The sequence below is a fragment of the Piliocolobus tephrosceles genome, chromosome 4, assembly GCF_002776525.5.
Source record: "Piliocolobus tephrosceles isolate RC106 chromosome 4, ASM277652v3, whole genome shotgun sequence".
NCBI classification, from domain to species: Eukaryota; Metazoa; Chordata; class Mammalia; order Primates; family Cercopithecidae; genus Piliocolobus; species Piliocolobus tephrosceles.
In genome coordinates, this window is record NC_045437.1 from 26,638,506 (window position 1) to 26,659,027 (window position 20,522).

Below are 20,522 nucleotides of genomic sequence, written 5' to 3' on the forward strand. Positions count from 1 at the left end.
AAGGCTCTCTCTCCTCCCCAGGGTGGCCCATATTTAGTTACTAATCTTGATGGAGTTTAAATGCCTGGTCATCGTGCTTCAAAATCCATTCATCCTAGCTCCAAAACTGATCTTTGGACAATCTAAGTCCCTTATTTCCAAGGACATCCAAGTCTCACTCCCCACTCTGCCTAATCTTGCTTCCTTTCCTGAAACAGGCTTTCTTTCTGAGAATGAAGATTCCTTGGCAAAAATCATAACAGTGGGAAAATTCTGACAGTGAAAACGATCTGATGTAACCAACTCCATTTTGCCTTCATCTTGCAAACCGCCCTTGGTCATTCCAGGGCTTGGGCCACATTTTTTTGGGAAAAATTTAATTTATAGTTTGGATGATGATAACCCTTCCCCTCCATTAAACCACCTTCATAAAACTAATGAAAGACCAGCAGGTTAGGAGAATGAGAGAAGCCAGAAGTATGCTAAGATACTGGCATTTAATGATTACCAGCCATTATTCCTAAGGTTACATAATTTCCACCTTCCCCAATCACTTCTGCAGATAAAAATCATCATTGTAGAACCAAAGACTGGCCTTTTGAGATATCTTTTCAGGCTTTTGCATCTCTGATGACTAGTTGGCCCCACCCAGAGTGTCGTGGGTCCCACTCAGAAGTGAACAAAATGCATGAGAACTATTTTCCACATCCTTATGATTGCATCTCCAACCAATCAGTAGCACCCATTCTCTAGTCAGCCCTCTCCCTGAGGAACTATCTTTGTAAAGCCCTAACCTCCAAATTCTGGGGAAGGGTGATTTGAGTAATAATAAATTCCAGTCACCCTTTTAGCCAGCTGTCTGTGTATTAAAATCTTTCTCTATTGCAATTCCCTGGTCTTGATATATCAGCTCTATGTGGGAAGCAGGCAAAAGAACTCATTGGGCAGTTACAAGAAAACATATCAACCAGTTACTTTTCCATTGATCTCGGATCATCAAATTCTGTTTTCTGGGAGAACCAAATATGAATGATTCTTAGAAAAAAAATTGTGATAGTTCTAGGTACTTGAAAAATTATCATTATGCTTTATATGAAAATAGGTAACTACTGTGAATTTCTATTTTATCTATAATATCAAGGCAAATCTGTTGGCTGTAATTCTAACTCAGCTATTGCCAGCAGTGTGGTCTTCTATGTTACTATAATTTTTCTAATTTTATTATATGCATAATGTATTATTCATAGAGCAAACTCAAGATATAATGAACTAAATAATGTAAGAAAGCGCACTTAATGACTGTACTAACTTAGGTTAAACATTCTGAGTTAGGGCATGTTTTAGTAGATAAATATAGGATACTTGCTCATCTTTTAATGACAGCAGTATTCATAGATAAAATTCTATAAATTCTTTGCATTTGAAGCACAGTCTGAAATTCAATTCCAAAATAAGAACAGATACATAAATGAGCTTCATATCTATACTTGAATCAACTGAACAACCTCAGCAACCAGTAGGTGGCTTAAGAAAAAACAATGATGCTCACTTTGACATGCAAGAACTTAAAAGTACACTTACAAAATGTATTTTTAATGCTTCTAAGAGTAATGTAGTAAGAAATTCTCATCGTTATGCTGTCAACATTCAATCATAAGCTGTAATGTCAAAGACCGTATAGTTTCTTACAGTTCTATGAAATATAACACAAACCTAATAAGTGATAGGAATGTCAAAAACAGGTAAGAAACTCTAAATTCTGGTTGTTTGCAAAACTCAATTTTTCTCAGAAGAAGCAGCAAAAATTACAGGTGAGCGCTTACAGTATTAACTTCTTAACAAAAACCTTACTAAATAATAGCTTCTGGAAAACTTTTGATTTTACATTTTTCCTTTCACACTGTGTGATTCTGTACTCTATTTCACAGAACAATGCTCCACTGAATGCTGTCACTCCCACAAATGGTATGGTAGCTGTCAGTGATTTTCAAAGAAAGCTGAATAATATGTACATATCATATTTTAATGTGTTCAAAACACATGGACCTCTTTGGTGTTAATAGCGAATACAGAATGTGACCATAAGGTGACACATGGCTCATGCTGTGGGGCCAAGCAGCATGAAACCATAAGCTTCATTAGTGATTCTGCTCATAGCAGCTGGCCAATGGATCATGAAAATGAATCAGAAATATTAGCCTTTTATTTCTTTTTGTCACTTTCTGCATTCACAAGCAATTACGAACAGTTGGATTCTACATGTTGATGGGTTGTATTTCAACTTTCTGCTTTTTACTTTACAGGTTTCCATTCTAAAATCATACACCCTAACTCATGCATTTGTTACAGATAACAAACCCATCTGAAGCTCTTAGTTGACTATCTTCCAGTAAAAATGCATGTTAGGAAATAATGCCTTTCCTTTAAGTTGAAAAACTCCCTCAATTGTTTTGAAGTAAGCCAAACTTTTCTTATTAAATACAAAATAAGGCCGAGCACGATGGCTCACGCCTGTAATCCCAGCACTTTGGGAGGCCGAGGCGTGTGGATCACCAGGTCAAGAGATGGAGACCATCCTGGATAACATGGTGAAACCCTGTCTCTACTAAAAAATACAGAAAAAAAAAAAAAAAAAAATAGCCAGGCGTGGTGGTGGGTGCTGTAGTCCTAGCTACTCAGGATGCTGAGGCAGGAACCAGGGAGGCAGAGTTTGCAGTGAGCGGAGATGGCCCATTGCACTGCAGCCCGGGCGACAGAGCTAGACTCCTTCTCAAAAAAAAAAAAAAAAAAAAAAAAAAAAGAGAGAAAAGAAAAAGAAATACAAAATGAGTTCATGAATTGTATTCTCAAAACAGTAAAGTAAGACTACTAATCTGAATCTATACCTATCCTCATTTATTACAGCTGTACTGCGATTCTCTTCCCAGACTCCACAAGAGCAAAGAAAGCAGGAATTCAAATTAAATAATTTTCTATCCATAGGAAACTGTTTGTATCACATTATTCAATGCTGTGGATACTGGAGTTTGGATGCATGGTGTTTCTGAATGAGCATCCCTTCAACATAATATTCTCCTGATGTGAAAAGAAGAGTACCTATCAAGGAAAGGTAAATAAAAAAAATAAAAAAATTATTCATCCTGAATATTAATTATTCTCACTAAAAGTATCAGCTAAAATTAGTTGGAGATCCATTTTTAAGTAAGTTGAGTCATCAGTGGTATCCACTTTATTTTTACATGAAGTGGTGGTCCAATATTACCTAACCCAGTCAACAGTGTTAACTAAATAAATTATTGCAAAATAAAGTCCTATTTATTCGTTGAGGGAACTTTTAGCTACCTAAATTTAACCAATTTGTATTCTCAAATCAGCATGATGATTTTAACAAATAATTATTAAACTACCTTAGAAAAAGAACTACCCAATCAATTATACAACTTACTAGTTTTGCTTCCACTGTAAGCCAGGGAAAGTAACTTATTTAAAGAGTATCTAGAATTGTTAAAACTTAGTAAGTAGCTTGTAGTCTATTTTATTATGTACACCATAACTTGAGCTTTGGAAATACCTGTCTAAACATCTAGTAATATAATTCAGAAATAAAAATAAATTGAAAGGCATTATATTTAAAAGTATTTATCAAAAGATTGATAAATAACGCAGGATTGGTACCTATTTTTCTACAGTACTCTGTAATTATACACATCATGTAATCTACCATGTTACTTTCTATCTCTAACCAGGAGACTCACATCTTAAGATAATTCCTGAGATAATTATCTTATACAATGACGTTTAATTATTTATTTTTCTTGAATAGTCATGACTTAACTTCATTTCTGACAGAGTTAACCTTTTTGTCTAGAGGAATTTATCAGGCTAATTATATAGGGCCAGATTTTTCTCATTAAAAATGCCATTGAAATTTCTTAAATTATGAAAGTGCAAGCCAGATTAAATATATTAACATTCCTTCTCAAACTTCTTTTATTCAGATTATTTTAGTTCTTTCCCATTTTGTACTGGCATCATATACGATTTTATATAATATTCCTACATCTTTTACTGTAAAATGCCTCTTGTCAAGGCCAATGATAACTTGCTGTATGCCAAATCTGAAGAAGGTAAAACGTCTTTTTTTTTTTTTTTTTTTTTTTTTTTTGAGACTGAGCCTCGCTCTGTCGCCCAGGCTGGAGGGCGAAGGTGTGATCTAGGCTTACTGCAACCTCTACCTCCTGGATTCAAGCGATTTTCCTGCCTCAGTTTCTCTACTTGCTGGGATTACAGGCATGCGCCACTGACATCTGGCTAATTTTTGTATTTTTAGTAGAGACAGGGTTTCGCCATGTTGGCCAGGCTGGTCTCAAATTTCTGACCTCAGGTGATCCACCCACCTTGGCATCCCAAAGTGCTGGGATTACAGGTGTGAGCAGCCACGCCCACCCAAAACTTATTTCATCTCATGTGAGTATAACTGCCCAAGGGTTTCACCTTGCCCGCTGCCTAGACAGAACTGATTCATCCAAATAGGGTGACTGCAATAGAGAAAGAGTAATTCATGCAGAGCAAGCTGTGCAGGACATGGGAGTTTTATTATTACTCAAATTAGTCTCCCCGAACACTCCGGGATCAGAGTTTTTAAGGATAATTTGGTGGATGGGAGCCAGTGAATCGTGATTGGTTGGCTGGGGTATGAAATCACAGGGAGTCCAAGCTGTTCTCTTCTGCTGAGTTAGTTCCTTGGTGGGGGCCGCAGAACTGACTGGCAGGTCAAGGTGGGGCCATCTGGTTGTTGGAAGTGCAAAAAACTGAAAAGACACCTCAAAAGGCCGATCTTAGGTTCGCAATAGTGATGTTAGCTTCAAGAGTGAATGAAGAAGTTGCAAATTTTACGACCTCCAGAATAATGACTGGTAATATTTAGAATTCCAGCCCCTCTCGTTTTGACTTGGTGGCTGGTGAGCTTTCATTTGTTTTTTAAGAACAGCTTAGCCTTTTGGGAAGGGCTATTATATATAAACTATACACTAAATTCCTTCCCAAATCTAGTTCGACCTATGTCCAGGAATGAACAAGGACAGTTTAGAGGTTACAAGCAAGATGGGGTCAGTTAGGTCTAATATATTTCACTGTCATGATTTTCTCAGTTATGATTTTTGCAAAGGTGACTTCAAGAGCTCTTCATGGCATTTAATAGAGATGACATTTTACTTCTTGAAATGCACTAACTTCTTATCTTCCATTGTAATTGACCATTGGGTTCACCTTGTCTGCTACCTAGACAGAGACAATTTATAAAGAGAATTGCAATAGAGAAAGTGTAATTCATCCAGAACTGGCTGGGAGAGAGACCATAGTTTTACTATTACTCAAATCACTCTCCCCGAATGAGCATTCAGGGAGCAGAGTTTTTAAGGACAACTTGGTGGGTGGGGAGAAGCCGGTGAGCCGGGAATGCTGATTGATCAGAGATGAAATCACAGGGAGTCAAAGCTGTCTTCTTGCACTGAGTCAGTTACTGGGTGGGGACCACAAGATCAGATGAACCAGTTTATTAATCTGGGTGGTGCCAGCTGATCCATCAAGTGCAGAGTCTGCAAAATATCTCAAGTGCTGATCTTAGGAGCAGTTTAGGTAGGGTCAGAATCTTGCAGCCTCCAGTGGCGTGACTCCTAAACCATAATTTCTAATCCTGTGTCTAATGTTAGTCCTACAAAGGCAATCTGGTCCCCAGGCAAGAAGGAGGTCTGCCCTGGGGAAAGGCCACTATCGTCTTTGCCTTAAACCACAAACTATAAACTAAGTTTCTCTCAAAATTATTTCAGCCTATGCCCAGGAATGAACAAGGACAGTCTGGAGCTTAGAAGCAAGATGGAGTCAGTTAAGTTAGATCTTTCTCACTGTCTCAGTCACAATCTTGCAAAGGTGGTTTCACCATGACATAATAATTTTATCGTTTTCTTCCCACCTCATAGTACATTTCCTCTCAGTTACATATGCTGCCTCTAGTTCACTGAGCTAGAGATCCCTGGAGTTTGATGTTACACTGTCCCCATTTGTTTCACTCTCATAGAGGAATCTTCTCTAGTCACATGACTCTAACATCTATATGTAGATGACTTTGCATTTATATCTTTACCCAGATGGGTGCCTTGAACTCCAGATTCATAAATCCCACGGTCTCCTTGATATCTACAGGTTGTTGTCTCATACATTTCTTAAGGTAACAAATCCAAATTTGATTCCTGACTTTCCTCCACAAGAGCCCTGTTTTTTCTCATCTTAAGGATACCACAGCTCACCCAGTTGCTCAAACCCGGGGGAATACACTTAATTCTTCTTTTCAACTAATTTCTCATATCGTGTATATTTTGAAGAATTATCAGATTTATCCTGAAAATATGAAGGGTAGATAATCAATGATTCCAGTTTTTTATTGCTGGCACTTTAATCAAAGTATTGTTTATTATTGTCTGAACTAAATCAATAACCTTCTAATTGATTTCTCTGATTCTGCTATTGCCTCTACATCAATCAATTTGTTCATAGCATGTTAATCTAAACAATTCTGTGATTAAAATATGCCAATGGCTTTTCCTATCATTAAAATAAAATCCAGGCTTATTTATATGCTTTCAAGGTCTTACTTCATCTGACCCCTGAATAGTTCCACACCATTTTGATTAACACCTGCCAGCATGGTTGCTATTCTCCAAACATATCTTTCCTTCTGATGCTTAAGTGTCTCAAACTCGTTCTGCCTTTTCAGATTTGGGAGTCTCAAGACCCTCTGCCAGATATTCTCCTAACATATTTCCTGCAGTGGCAGACCCCTGTCCTTCAGAATACAGCTAAAATATCACTTTCTCAGGTGATATCACATTCACACATTTTATTCTATTTATTATGCAACAATAATTATTATCATTTTGCATCTTTTTTTTCCTTCTTTCACTTTTTGTTGCCTGTCTCCCCTATTAGAATCTAAACAGTATCCCAACAAAAAAATGTGTCTTGTTCTCAGCTCTATCCTGAGACCTAGGAGTATATCGGATTACTAAGATGTGTCTAATAAATATTTATTTTTCAACTATATAAATTAATTGTTTTATTATTTCTCTATACGAAAAAATATCACCAAAGAAGGTTTAGCAGTCCTGCATGTTAATCTCTGTTCCAATAATGGCTGGCTTTTCTCTCATAAATGTGTGTAAATCTCTTTACTTCTCTGTGCCCCAATTTTCCTGAGGGATTGGGCTAAATCACTTCTAAGCTCCTTTCCTACGATTCTATTTCAATGAGCAAAGGAGTCTATAAACTATAATATTAAATTTATTTTTATTTCATTTTATATCTTTCCCTTAGATTAAGATATAGCAAGGAATCTCATCACCTTGGAAAGTTTGAGGAAATTCACACCTAGATAAGATAGAAATGCAATGCTTGTATCTTTCATTCTCTGTTTTTATTTTAGACCAGCTCTTTCCATTTCTGCAGTTTCCTAGATATGTTGATATTTAAAATCATCGCTGCGGTTATAATTCTGATGTTATTTTTATCTTTTTATTCTATAAAAACTTCTTTAAAGTCTCATCCACCATGGGTCTCCAACTCAACAATTTCAAGGAGCATTTCAATAATTTTGCTTACAAATGTAAACAGGAACTTACTTTAATTGTCTCCACAAGAAGATGCTGAAATAGATAAGGTTGTGAAAACACCTACCAGAGTAAAACCTTTTCTATGCAGGGAACTTCTAGCCCTCCAGCAAGGACTCCACTCAGTTGCAAAGCTAAATGTTTCCTTCTCTTTATAGCATTTGTTTTTTAATCTACGTCTGTGTTAAAAGCCTTACAAAAAAAAAAAAAAAAAAAAAAAAAAAAAAAAAAAAAGGATGGTATTCTGTTTTTTCAAGTTTGCACCACAAAAATGTCCTTTGCCCTTTTTGCACCAGGTTCGTTTTTAGTGAATGCACTGCTGGATGGGCTAAGTCTGAGGAAAAGCAATCAAGAATGTTATGATGTCGCTTTAATACAAATTTCTGATTTGGCAGAGCCCTTTTACAACCATTTCTTATTAAAAGTTTGAGAATCAAGAAGCCTTTTCACAGCAAAATCTTTGGGCCAACTATGATTCACTAGCAATAAGCACTTCACATCATGTCTGCAATCATTATCAAGAGACTTGATTTGTACACATGAATGGAAGCTTCTTTTGGTTTTCCAGTTGCCAATTCAGTCATCTCCACTCCCAGATGTTAATCACCATCATATAGCATCAGATTAAGAAATGGAAGAAAAAATATCCTCATTTACTGTCTGAAGAGGAGTATATGTATATCCTACAGAGATAAAAATTGCATACTAATAAAGTAGAAGACATTTTATTTTATATTTATATCCTGCTTCTAAATTATATGAATTTCCTTCAGAGTACTTGACTTATGTTTTCTTAAAAAGTGTATTACAATCACAATTCATTTTTCACTTCATAGGCTGTTTAACCTTTAAAAATATTCTCACGCAAATATTAAATATTTTTGGTAACAAAAGAAATGATGAGTTGTAGACAGAATTACGTATTGATTTATTCTTCCAGTGCAAAGTCCTGGGTTTTTTGTCATAGTTTTTTGTGAACCTTTTCACATTCTGCTCTAATTATACATACATACTCACATGTAGTTATTTTGTTTTATTTTCAGTGATATCCTGAGATATATAATGTATAAGCAAATATACATGGTATATAAAAAACTTATATAGATACATTTTATTTCTTCTACTTAATATTTTTTATTTATATTCTTGCCGATCATTTACAATCCAAATATTTTTTAAATAGGCATATTTCTTATGATGAATGTGCCATAATCATTTATCATCAGCCCTCTATTTATAGACATTTAAGTGTCTATATACATTTTGCAATTGCAAACTTTTCCCTAGATAGTAATGCACCTGTATTTTTTTTATTTAGGCTTTTTAAAAGTTTTGTTTTCCATAGGTACAGGGCTGAACTTCTAGTTTTAAAAATAATATACCTATTTTAATATTAATAGATTATCCCACATTTTTTCTGAATGAATTTTAACAGTAATTGTCAGTAGCCTGAGCTTACTTATTGCACCTAATATTATCATTCTTGGTTGAAGGCAAATAATTCATTTATATTTTAATTTACAATTAATAATGTCAAATTAACTTATTTTTATCAAAATGGTTGATAGCTATATAGTTCTGTATACTTCTAGCTGAAGAGGACACACTTTTATGTTTGATAATTTTTAATGATAAATGTTCTTAACATCATATTCCTACTTACAGAATGTGAACTAGTTGAATGTGTATTAAAAACAAAACATGCAATTTTCTTACTAGCAATAACACGGTTACTAGTATTGTTTTACTAAAAATACTAATCAGCATATATGTAAATAAAATAATTTTAATATTTTAATGATCCCTTGAGAATTAAATTGTGTTTATGATATATAAGAAAACAATGTATCCTAAGAGAAGTTTTCTTTAGAAATTTATTATAAAATATTAAAATCTATAGAGTCGTGTAAAACTATTTCCAGGAATATGTGCATATGCACCATTCAGTATACAAATAAATAAATAAATAACACCTTACCAAGTCAGTTGAAGTTGTGTGTGTACTCTGTATTAATTGTGTAAACTCCTTTCAATAGAGATAACCAGTATCTTTAAATCGCTTTTTCTTATTCCCATGCACTTCTGAATATTGTGTAACATACATTATCAAATATTTAATTAAATAATATATAGTGTTGCATTCTTCACATGTTTTTAACTTTACAGATAAAATATTAATACTCTACGTCAGGGGTCCCCAGCAGCCAGGTTGCAGAGTTGTACTCGCCCATGGATTGTTAAGAACTAGGCCTCACAACAGGAGGTGAGTGGTAGGCGAGGGAGCATTACAGCCTGAGCACCGCCTCCTGTCAGATCAGCTGTGGCATCGGATTCTTATAGGAACTCAAACCCTATTGTGAACTACATGTGGAGGGAATTAGATTGCTCACTCCTCATGAGAATCTAATGCCTGATGATCTGAGGTGGAATAGTTTCACCCCAAAACCATCCCCACAACATCTGTGGAAAAAATGTCTTTCATGAAACTGGTCTCTGGTGCCAAAAAGATTGGGGACTGCTGTTTTATGTGTTCTTTTGGAATTGGAATTAGTTTCTATTTCTCAACACCAGGTTTAAGATATTCACCAATGTAATCTAGTTTATATATACAGCATTTGTCTATGTGTAGTATTTATTCTATGGATACATCCATAATTTATTTACCCATTTTGTTTTTGATTGACATAGAGTTTGTTTCCAATATATTGCTTTAGTAAACTATGTTGTTACTCATGTCTTAAACATTCTTTATTTATTCTTGCAAATGCATGAGAATTCTTTTGCATTATAACTAGAGGTATCCACTCTACTATATATTTCAAAATATTTTCGTAAGTGCAATTGTTATTTTCAAAATAATATGTTAACATCTTGGAAATATATTCTATCATAAAAAAACTATTTTTATTTTAAAATTTTGAATTTCATTATGCATTGTATTTATAAATTACCTTTTTGCAGTTACCAACATTTGAATATTTAAATCTCTGTGAATAATAATTATTTTTCTCTGTTCTGAATTTCATTGTATTTTAATGTTACTTTCACAGTTTTATTTGTATACTTCATCTCTTTTATGATTAGTGTTTATAAGTAATTTTATGGATTTGTTATGATTATAAATAGGATTTTTAAACTAATTACATTTCTAGTTAAATATGGACTGTATATCTCACTCTTTTTTCAGTAAGTTAATCAAATCCTCTAATCTTAGTAGATTTTATGTGAATCATGCTGGTTTTCATAGTACCTTATTTTATTATTTCCAATGATGTTGGTCTTGCTTAATATTTAAAATAATTTAGTTATACATACTGGCAGTGATTTAAATTTTTCAGCACAACAAACATATGAATAAATACTTTAATGAACATTTCATTTGCTGTAATAAATATTTACTTTAGAAAGCATAATTTTTTCTCAGTTCAATTATGGGAAACCTTTATTTTATAAAGTAAGATTTGTTTTATCTTAAATATAACAAATTCACATTTCAAAAAAGTAAAGAATAAATATTGCCACTCAATTAAAGTGACCTGTGCTACTGTTCTAGATGCCCTCAAAGAAAGATTAATTTAAGGTAAAATGTGTTTATGGGATCCAAATAGATGTGTTGAGAAATCACATCTGAGTAAGCTGGAGAGACACTTTTGGAACAAGTGAGCATTGAAGTTTAGGTGGAAAACGAAGTGTTGAATTCCAATCTGAATTCTGATTTTGAAATTCGGTGGCTATGTGAAATTGGAGAGTCAATTATTCTCTGTGATTCAAAGATCAGTTGTCTGTAAAATAAGGACTTTCAGTTACATAAAGCTGAACCAGCTTAATTATTGCTACTTCTGTATATGAGACAGAGCATAAGTGTAAAGCATGCAGAGTGAGATATATGAAATTGTTTCTTCTGGATGCAATAACATTCAATGAGTAGGGAAGTGTGAGTGATTGTTAGAGCAAATTCTGGGAGGAATCATTACAATCTGAGTTCTGTGCTGTTGATTCTATCTAATGGTGAGGTGTTTAGTATAACAGTCTATGTTTTTCAACCCATACTAACAAAAATTATGAAGTGAGACATGAACTTCAACAACACATTCCTTTTCTGTTTTAGAACATAACAAATGAACAAACAAACCATTTCAAAACAATGAACTTTAAAAAATTATTGTTAAAGTTCATGAACTTATATTTTTTTGTCTTAATTTCTGACTTTCTTACACGTGGTTAATTATAACTCGAACACACTTAGCTTTCCCAGTTCTTGGTTGGCACATTATAAAAGAGGAATTGGCCCACAGCAGAAAGAATATGTAGAATAAGGGACAATGAACTACTCATGAAGTATTATGTGCTGACTATTTAACCCTAAAGAAGCAGATAGAAAGACATACTTTATAATATAGTACTACTTTATAGTACTATAGACATACTTTATAATAAAGTATAAATATGTACATTTATATATGTGAGTGCTTATGTATATGCAAAAGCTGTGTGTGTGTGTATATAGACAGTATATGCATATATAAAAACAGCATATACATATATACACTATATATGTACGTATATAAAAGTGTGCTTGCATGAAAGCACACGCACACACACACACAGACACACACATATGTCTCTGTTTAGGACCAGCTGGTTTAACAGCCGTATGTAACTTAATGTGTATAGAATATTGCTCTCTAAAACAGATCTAACATATGACCTAACCTGCAATATAAACTGCTCTTTGGCAAGTAAACAAAACATGAGCGTTTCCTAGGGAAATAAAAACAACACATTTGACTTTTCTGTTTTCATTCTTGTCAAGCACTACATTTGCTTTCACATTTCATAGTTAGGCAAAGCAGAATAATTAACATCACATATTTATTCTTACTTCATTAGTGACATTTACACCTGCGCTATTACAAAAATGTGCTAATGTTTTATTTATGATTTCTTTATAGCTTCCTTATTGCCATTCACGTCATTCACATTTAACAAAGACAGAAACTAATAAAAGCCAGGTATTGGGTATTATTTATTTTGTCCCTGGCATGATAACACCTTTAATGAAAAAAGAAATAAAAACTTAGGTGGCAGTAATTACCTCAGTCACATTTACCTCGCTACGCAGATGGAGTATAATGCACCAAGTTTCTAGGCTGTGTCCTTCATGTATTCACATCACAGTGAAAAATACACAGAGCTGTCACTAAGCATAAGTCAAGCTGAACAAATGCTTTTTAAATTTGAACTAGAAAATACAGTCCACCTACTGTACTTAATCTTACATGGAAGGGCATTACGAAGATCTATAAGAGGTTAAAACACTTAAAGGAGTGAAATTGAGATGTGCAGGGTGGGGGGGGTTGAGATATTTAAAGTGAAGCAATATAACAATGCATCAATACATCAATTAATAGAAATACTTTGCTATGAGCAAACATTATAGAAAAGGAATATTACAAAAGATGTAGAAGTTGAATGCAGATATGTGTAATATGTGTAAAAAAGAGACTATAATAAGTCCTAAAGAGATAAATGATTCAGATTAAGAGACAAAGCTGAAATAGTGGGATGGTTATTAAAACCTTGTAGTTAAAAATCAGGATGGCAGATTACTACAATCATTAATCTGTTAAATCTGATTGAGGGCAGTCGCAAAAAAATGGCAAGTGCTTTTAACATATGGGCCTATCCTGTTTGTGTCAACTGTCCATAAATCAATGATGCATGAACAAAGGCTTTATAGAGGGCTAAATAAAACTGGAGTGTTTAAATTAGAGTGGTTTAAAAATTCTATCATAATTTTAGGACATGTTTAATATATTATGCTAAATATATTCTTCCAAAAAAATGTGTTGCTTGCAAAGGCAAAATGAACACATTTAATTTAAATTTTTCATTTTCTATCAAATTGTTTCCTTAAACTTAGAATGTGAAAAAAATATACATTGGCTATGATATAATATGCCCATTCACTAAATGTATTACTAATACAGAGAAGGTAGTTTGGTGGATATTCTATATATAATCATGTAATAATTGCCTTAAGATAGATATTATTATTTCCGTATAATAGGTTAGGAACCAGGGGCCAGTTGAGTTGGTTAATACATGCAATGAAGCTGTTTTACTCAGACATTCTGACTTCAACCTCAAGGCTTTTTGAATTACCCCAGAAATTCTTATATTTCAGGCTTATCTCCAGGTACCTCACAGTATGACTGTATTTAGTGAGAAGGCCTTTCATGGGGTGATTAAGTTAAAATGAGGCCATTTACGGATGCTCGTCCAATCTGCCTAGTGCCCTTTAGAGGAGGAAATTTGGGCAAAGAGTCATCAAGGATGCACACACACAGAGGGAAGACCATGTGTGGACATACCAAAAAGCCATCTGGAAGCCCAGAAGAGAGGCATCAGAATAAAACTGCCTTGATCTTGGACTTCTAGTCTCCAATAACTAAGTATATATTAAGTATATTTCATATATATATATATATATACACGCACACACACACACATACATATTGCTTAAGACATTCATACTGTTGTATTTTGTCATGGCAGCCCTAGAGAAGTAATACACCTTCTGATCTAGGAAGTAGAAAAGATACTGTTAAATAATAAAGTAGATAATTATACTTAGATAATTTCCATTATGTAAATATATACCCACACATAATGGAATATATGTACATAATGAAATATATGTGAAATGTAACCATGCATGTGTATATGTGTGTGTGCGCGCACGCGCGTGTGTGTATACACAGTTTAAGCCTCCAGAATTTAAAAATGTTTTGTTATTTCCTATTTATTTGTCTCATTATATGGCATGATACTGGTTCAGATGAGCTGGTTTTGTGGTCCCTGGACCAACAACCTCAGGTTAGTGAATGGAACTGGCATGTTTCTTTCTCCAGAAATTTTCCATACCCTACCCAGAGCCTCAGCTTAGTGTTGAGGATGCCCTTGATCTGTTGCTTTGTTTAATACAAAGACTGATGAAACTGAGCTTTCTGTTAATATTAAGCATAAAAATATGAAATAACATTATTGAGATACAGGTTAATACCAATTTAACTGTAGTGACAGATTTGTTTCTCTCTCATTATATTAGGTAAGACTTTCAAGACTTTCAAGATTTAAAACAAATTGGGCTTGTAATCTCAGTGCTTTGGGAGGCTGTAGCTGGTGGATCACCTGAGGTCAGGAGTTCGAGACCAACCTGGCCAACGTGGTGAAACTCCGTCTCCACTAAAAATACAAAAATTAGTCAGGAGTAGTGGCAGGCACCTGTAATCACAGCTATTCGGGAGGCTGAGATAGAAGAATTGCTTGAACCCAGGAGGCAGAGGTTGCAGTGAGCTGAGATCATGCCATTGCACTCCAGCCTGGGCGACAAGAGCAAATCTGTCTCAATAAATAAATAAATAATTTATTGGTTATACTTTTTTCCAAAGAAAACTGTAGGGGTTGGAGTTAGGAGAGTATGAAAAGGGACCACCCAACCACCACAAAACTTTGTTTAAAAACAAAAATCTCTCAGTAGGAAAGTAGGATGAGACAGATAAAAGAGAATATCCTTAATGATGAAGACAGAAAAGTTCCAAAACAAAAAATACACAAATGACTTATGAACTCTAAAACCAGTTTAAAAGATATTGAAAAATCAGAATACAATTTTAAACACGAGCTGTTTAAGACAAAGATATTAGCTTTCAAACTAATTTTGAGATTTTAAATTTTACCATATTCCTTTGGAAACTTTAAATTCACAATGTATTTAACATCTTTAAAACTCAGAGAAGACATATTAGCAGCTACCTGTTAGTTATTTAATTAATCAAATTTGTACAAATATTTTAGTGGAAATTCAGTCAGCATATCTAACTCAGAGTTATTTGGTCAATGCATATTATTTTAAAAAATGATCAACAGCTAAAATCAAACAATAAAAAAGAGGAGCTATTCTTAAACAGTACTCCTGGAAAAGTCTAGGCCTATAAGTCCCTATACACATGTCACACAGAGAAAATATTATTTTACGTGTTATATCACTGAAGTTTCCTTGAATAAGGATAAAATGTATGGGAGTTTTTTTTGTTCTTTACATTCTAAGTATTCTAAATATGGAAAAATCATAAGCACTGGTTTGCAAAGCATATTATTGAAATATATTTTTAAAATTCTCTTATTTACTTATAAGAAGAAACAAATACTCAAGTTAAAAAAAAGGTAGACATATTAATTTAACAGGATTTACTTGAGTAAATAACAATTTATGGATCAGGCAGCACTCAGGACCAGAAGAGGTTAAGACAGCTCCACTTTAGCAGCACGAACAGTGACATTTTATAAGCTGAATGTAGACATCAGGTAAAGAAATTATTTGATTGGCTACAGCCAGACATTTGTTTGTTTTAGCTATAATCCTGTGGAAAGTCCTTAGTTAGAGGACAATTGGCAGTTTCTGACAGGTAAAGTGTATGTTTCATTTCAGTCTTCACATTGAGCTTCAGCTTGCTTGTGTAGGAATTCAAGACATGGGAGCTGTCTCAGCCTAATGGTCTCTCAATTGAAATTATTTTTAATGTTAAGAAAACTTATATCTCTGATATGTCTTATCAAGCAGTTAAAACCAGATAACTAACTACTCAAAGATAATGAAAAGATTTTTGAGTATCATTTGACAACATTTTGTTAGCAGCAGAATATATCTGAGTCACACAGCATCAAAGTATGTTACTGGTGGTGAATCCATATGGGTCTGAAGGAACCTCAGTTCTTCTTTCCTCAAAAGAAAGAATTTGACTGAGGGGCACAAGGCAGAGGAGAGACTGAGGCCAGTTTTAGAGCAAAAATGAAAGTTTATTAAAAAGCTTTAGAGTAGGAACAAAAGGAAGTAAAGTACACTTGGAAGAGTAATAATAATAGGCAGGTGAGTTGAAAGACAAGTGCACGATTTGCCCTTTGACTTAGGGTTTTATATGTTGGCATTTACTTCAAGATCTTGTTATCCATTGTCCACTGATTCTTCCCTTAGGGTGGGCTGCACCCATGCACAGTGGCCTATGAGGACTTGGGAAGGGAGCAAGCACAGAGTGTTTACTGGAGTTGTACATATGCTTACTTGAGGCATTCTTCCTCACCAGTCAAATATCCCTAGGAGGTCATACAAGTAGAACTCTGTCATTTTGCATTTTCATGTGCATGCTTGAGCCCGCTTGTCCAAATCCTGAGATCCTATTGGGAAGCTGCTGATCACCGGTTTCAGGTGTTTTCCATCTGCTGGGAGACTGCCTTTCCCTAGTGCTGGCTGTGATCAATTATTATTTTAGAGAGACAGTTAACAACTGCCTGGTGGCCTGACAAGTCTGGTGCATGTGGAGTTGGGGAGCCCTCTCTTGCCCTGCTCATTCTGACCAGCTACCTACTGTAACAATTGATTTTCTGGAAAAAAAAAAATAAATAAATAAAGCTATGCTTTTTATGTAAACTTTTTTTACTCTTTTTTTTATTTTAATTTTTTTTATTATACTTTAAGTTCTAGGGTACATGTGCATAACATGCAGGTTTGTTACATATGTATACTTGTGCCATGTTGGTGTGCTGCACCCATCAACTCATCAGCACCCATCAATTCGTCATTTACATCAGGTATAACTCCCAGTGCAATCCCTCCGCCCTCCCCCCTCCCCATGATAGGCCCCGATGTGTGATGTTCCCCTTCCCGAGTCCAAGTGATGTCATTGTTCAGTTCCCACCTATGAGTGAGAACATGCGGTGTTTGGTTTTCTGTTCTTGTGATAGTTTGCTAAGAACGATGGTTTCCAGCTGCATCCATGTCCCTACAAAGGACGCAAACTCATCCTTTTTTATGAGAAAAACTGGAAAAAAACATTGTTTTAAACTTTAGTAATTCTGTAAATCAAAGCAAAGATACTAAACTAATACCAACTAAATGATAGTTGGCATTATGGTACTTTAAAACATAAGAGAGCTCAATGATGTAGTGAAAGAAAAATAGAGTAAACGTTAAGTCTGAGGATATATTCCTGGTTCTGGCCTCAGTTAAACAAATGGCACGGGTATGTTATTTAGACAAATAGCCCAAATATTATCATCACTAACAGTAGCAGTTTGCTAAGGGATATTGCAACCCATGTCTGTATAGAGGAAAAAAAAAAAATTTCTCTATCCTTCATAGTTTTTTACTGGACTTTCTGTAAAACACACACACACACACACACACACAAATTAACATTAGAAAAACAAATAGACATTTATTAACATTTATAGTTTTATATATACATGGGAGAGACCAGAAGGTTTGTAATTTTATAAAGTATATCTCAAAGAATACTTTTAAACTTCAGACTTAAATATCATCATTACCTAAAAGAAAAAAAAGTGTGTGGGTAAAGACCTGGTTAAGATGAAATGATGAGGAAAATCGCCTTTAACAAAGGCATGGTTTGTTATGCAGATTTAAGTCCTTGCCTTCTCCATTCAGCCATCCCTCAATTCCTGATGCAGAGAGGAAGATCCCCCTACAAACAGAAATTATCTTTTTTTTGATGTAACTTTCTCTTACAGAAAGGCAAATTTTCAGAGCTACTTCTGTGTCTGTTTCTCAGAGTAACCAGTTCAAAATAATTAATATGCCAAAGAAGCACTTTTTAGGGTGGCATATTCTGATCTCTGACAGTCATATTTTGAGTGATATGTTTGGAGTCCCACTGTCTGTGGAGTCCATTCTCACTTATAAATAATAGAATATATTATTTATAAAATTATCTCCACTTGTAATAGACAGAGTTCTAATGTAATTCTTTTAACATTTGAATACACTCAGAACGTGAAAGTATTGAAACTTCTATAATAAAAAATATAATTCTCATATTTTATAGTTGAAATACAAGCCATATATCACCAACTGAAGTTATACTTAGACTAGAAGAACATATCCTTACAAGAAATACTAAGACTTCATATGTGTTTGAACTACAGTGATACTTCACCTTCTAAGAGTTTAAAATATCTGGTCATTGGACAATTTGTCTCTCAGATATATTCAGTTGAGAATTTGGCCCTGGATATTTGTACTCAAATATACTACAACCAAAAGTTGAAACTCAGTTAACAGGAAATCATTCTGATATATGTGTTACAGGAAAGGGATCCCTATCCAGACCCCAAGAGAGGGTTCTTGGATGCCACACAAGAAAGAATCCAGGGCAAGTCCATACAGTAAAGTGAAAGCGAGTTTAATAGGAAAGTAAAAAAAAAATAAAGAATGGCTACTCTATAGAGAAACACCAAGGGCTGCTGGTTGCTTATTTTTATGGTTAATTGTTGATTATATACTAAACAAGGGATGCATTATTCATGCCTCCCCTTTTTAGACCATATAGGGTAACTTGTTGATGCTGCCATGGCATTTGTAAACTGTCATGGTGATGGTGGGAGTGTAGCAGTAAGAAGAACCAGAGGTCACTCTTGTGGCCATCTTGGTTTTAGGGGGTTTTAGCCAGCTTCTTTACTGCATCCTGTTTTATCAGCAAGGTTTTTATGACCTGTATCTTGTGCCAATCTCCAATCTCATCTTGTGACTGAGAATGTCTAACCATCTGGGAATGAAGCCCAGTAGATTTCAGGCATATTTTACCCAGCTCCTATTCAAGATGGAGTTCCTGTGTTCAAACACCTCTGACATATGTGGTAAAAGGGAGTCAAAAGTATTATTTTCTGATTGATCATACCACATACATTCAGCAAAATATGAGTCTGACATACCAGAAATGATAATAGAAACAAAAATAAATTTCAGTGGAGTTAATGAGTATAATTAACTCATATTTTGAATTTGCACATTCAAAATATGAATCTAGACATATTTTTTTTTTTTTGCCATTTTGGGAATGTGTTATGTTAAAGAGAACCTTTGGACAGACTAAACTGAACAGAGTTTAACTGAGCTAAGAATAATTCATGAATTGTGCACCACCACCACACTCCCCTTACAGACAATAGAAGTGAAGAATAGAAACAGTTTCATTGGTTACAGCCTGGCATTTGTCTTATGCTAACACTGTTGGAAAAGTTCATCACTTTTGACTGAAACTTGCTGATTTGTATAAGAATAGATTACTGTCTGTTTAAACATCCACTTAAGGTTACAGTCCACTATGTATCAAGGAACTTTTAAGCTGAACTTACAAGGAGGTTGCTTTAGGCTAAACTTAATTTAACAGTTATATGAACTGACATATGGAAACATATCTACTATTGTCTGAACATAAGTGAACTTGCACTTACAGTACAACAAATTATGCCACTTGAAGAAAGCAATGGCTAGTAAGGTTGAAGTGTTGACAATAACGGGCTGCAGTGTATCTTGAAATAAATACCTATTCATTGGGAGAAGTAAAATAAATTTTTTAACAAAAATAAAACCACTAAAAAAATAAAATTTGAGTGCTCACTTCAGCAGTACATATATAAAATTGGAACGATACAGAGAAGATTAGCATGGCCTCTGCGTAAGGATGACACACAAATTCGTGAAGTGTTCCATATTTTTGGCCAGGATCATCCTGATACAAAAACCTGGCAGAGACACAACAAAAAAAGGAAACTTCAGGCCAATATCCCTGACAAACATCGATGTGAAAATCCTCAATAAAATACTGGCAAACCGAATCCAGCAGTATATCAAAAAGATTATCCACCACTATCAATTTGGCTTCATTCCCAAGATGCAAGGCTGGTTCAGCATATGCAAGTCATAAATGTAATCTATCACATAAAGAGAACCAATGACAAAAAACACATTATTTTATAAATATATGCTGAAAAGGCCTTTGATAAATTCAACATCCCTTCATG

General features: G+C 34.4%; 1 non-coding gene across 1 annotated transcript; it reads left to right on the top strand.

Annotated features, from left to right (window-relative positions):
- Positions 1-20,111: 20,111 nt before the first annotated feature.
- On the top strand, positions 20,112-20,217 carry LOC111546731. The gene has a single exon (XR_002732895.1). It is a non-coding gene; the product is annotated as a U6 spliceosomal RNA (small nuclear RNA).
- Positions 20,218-20,522: the final 305 nt, after the last annotated feature.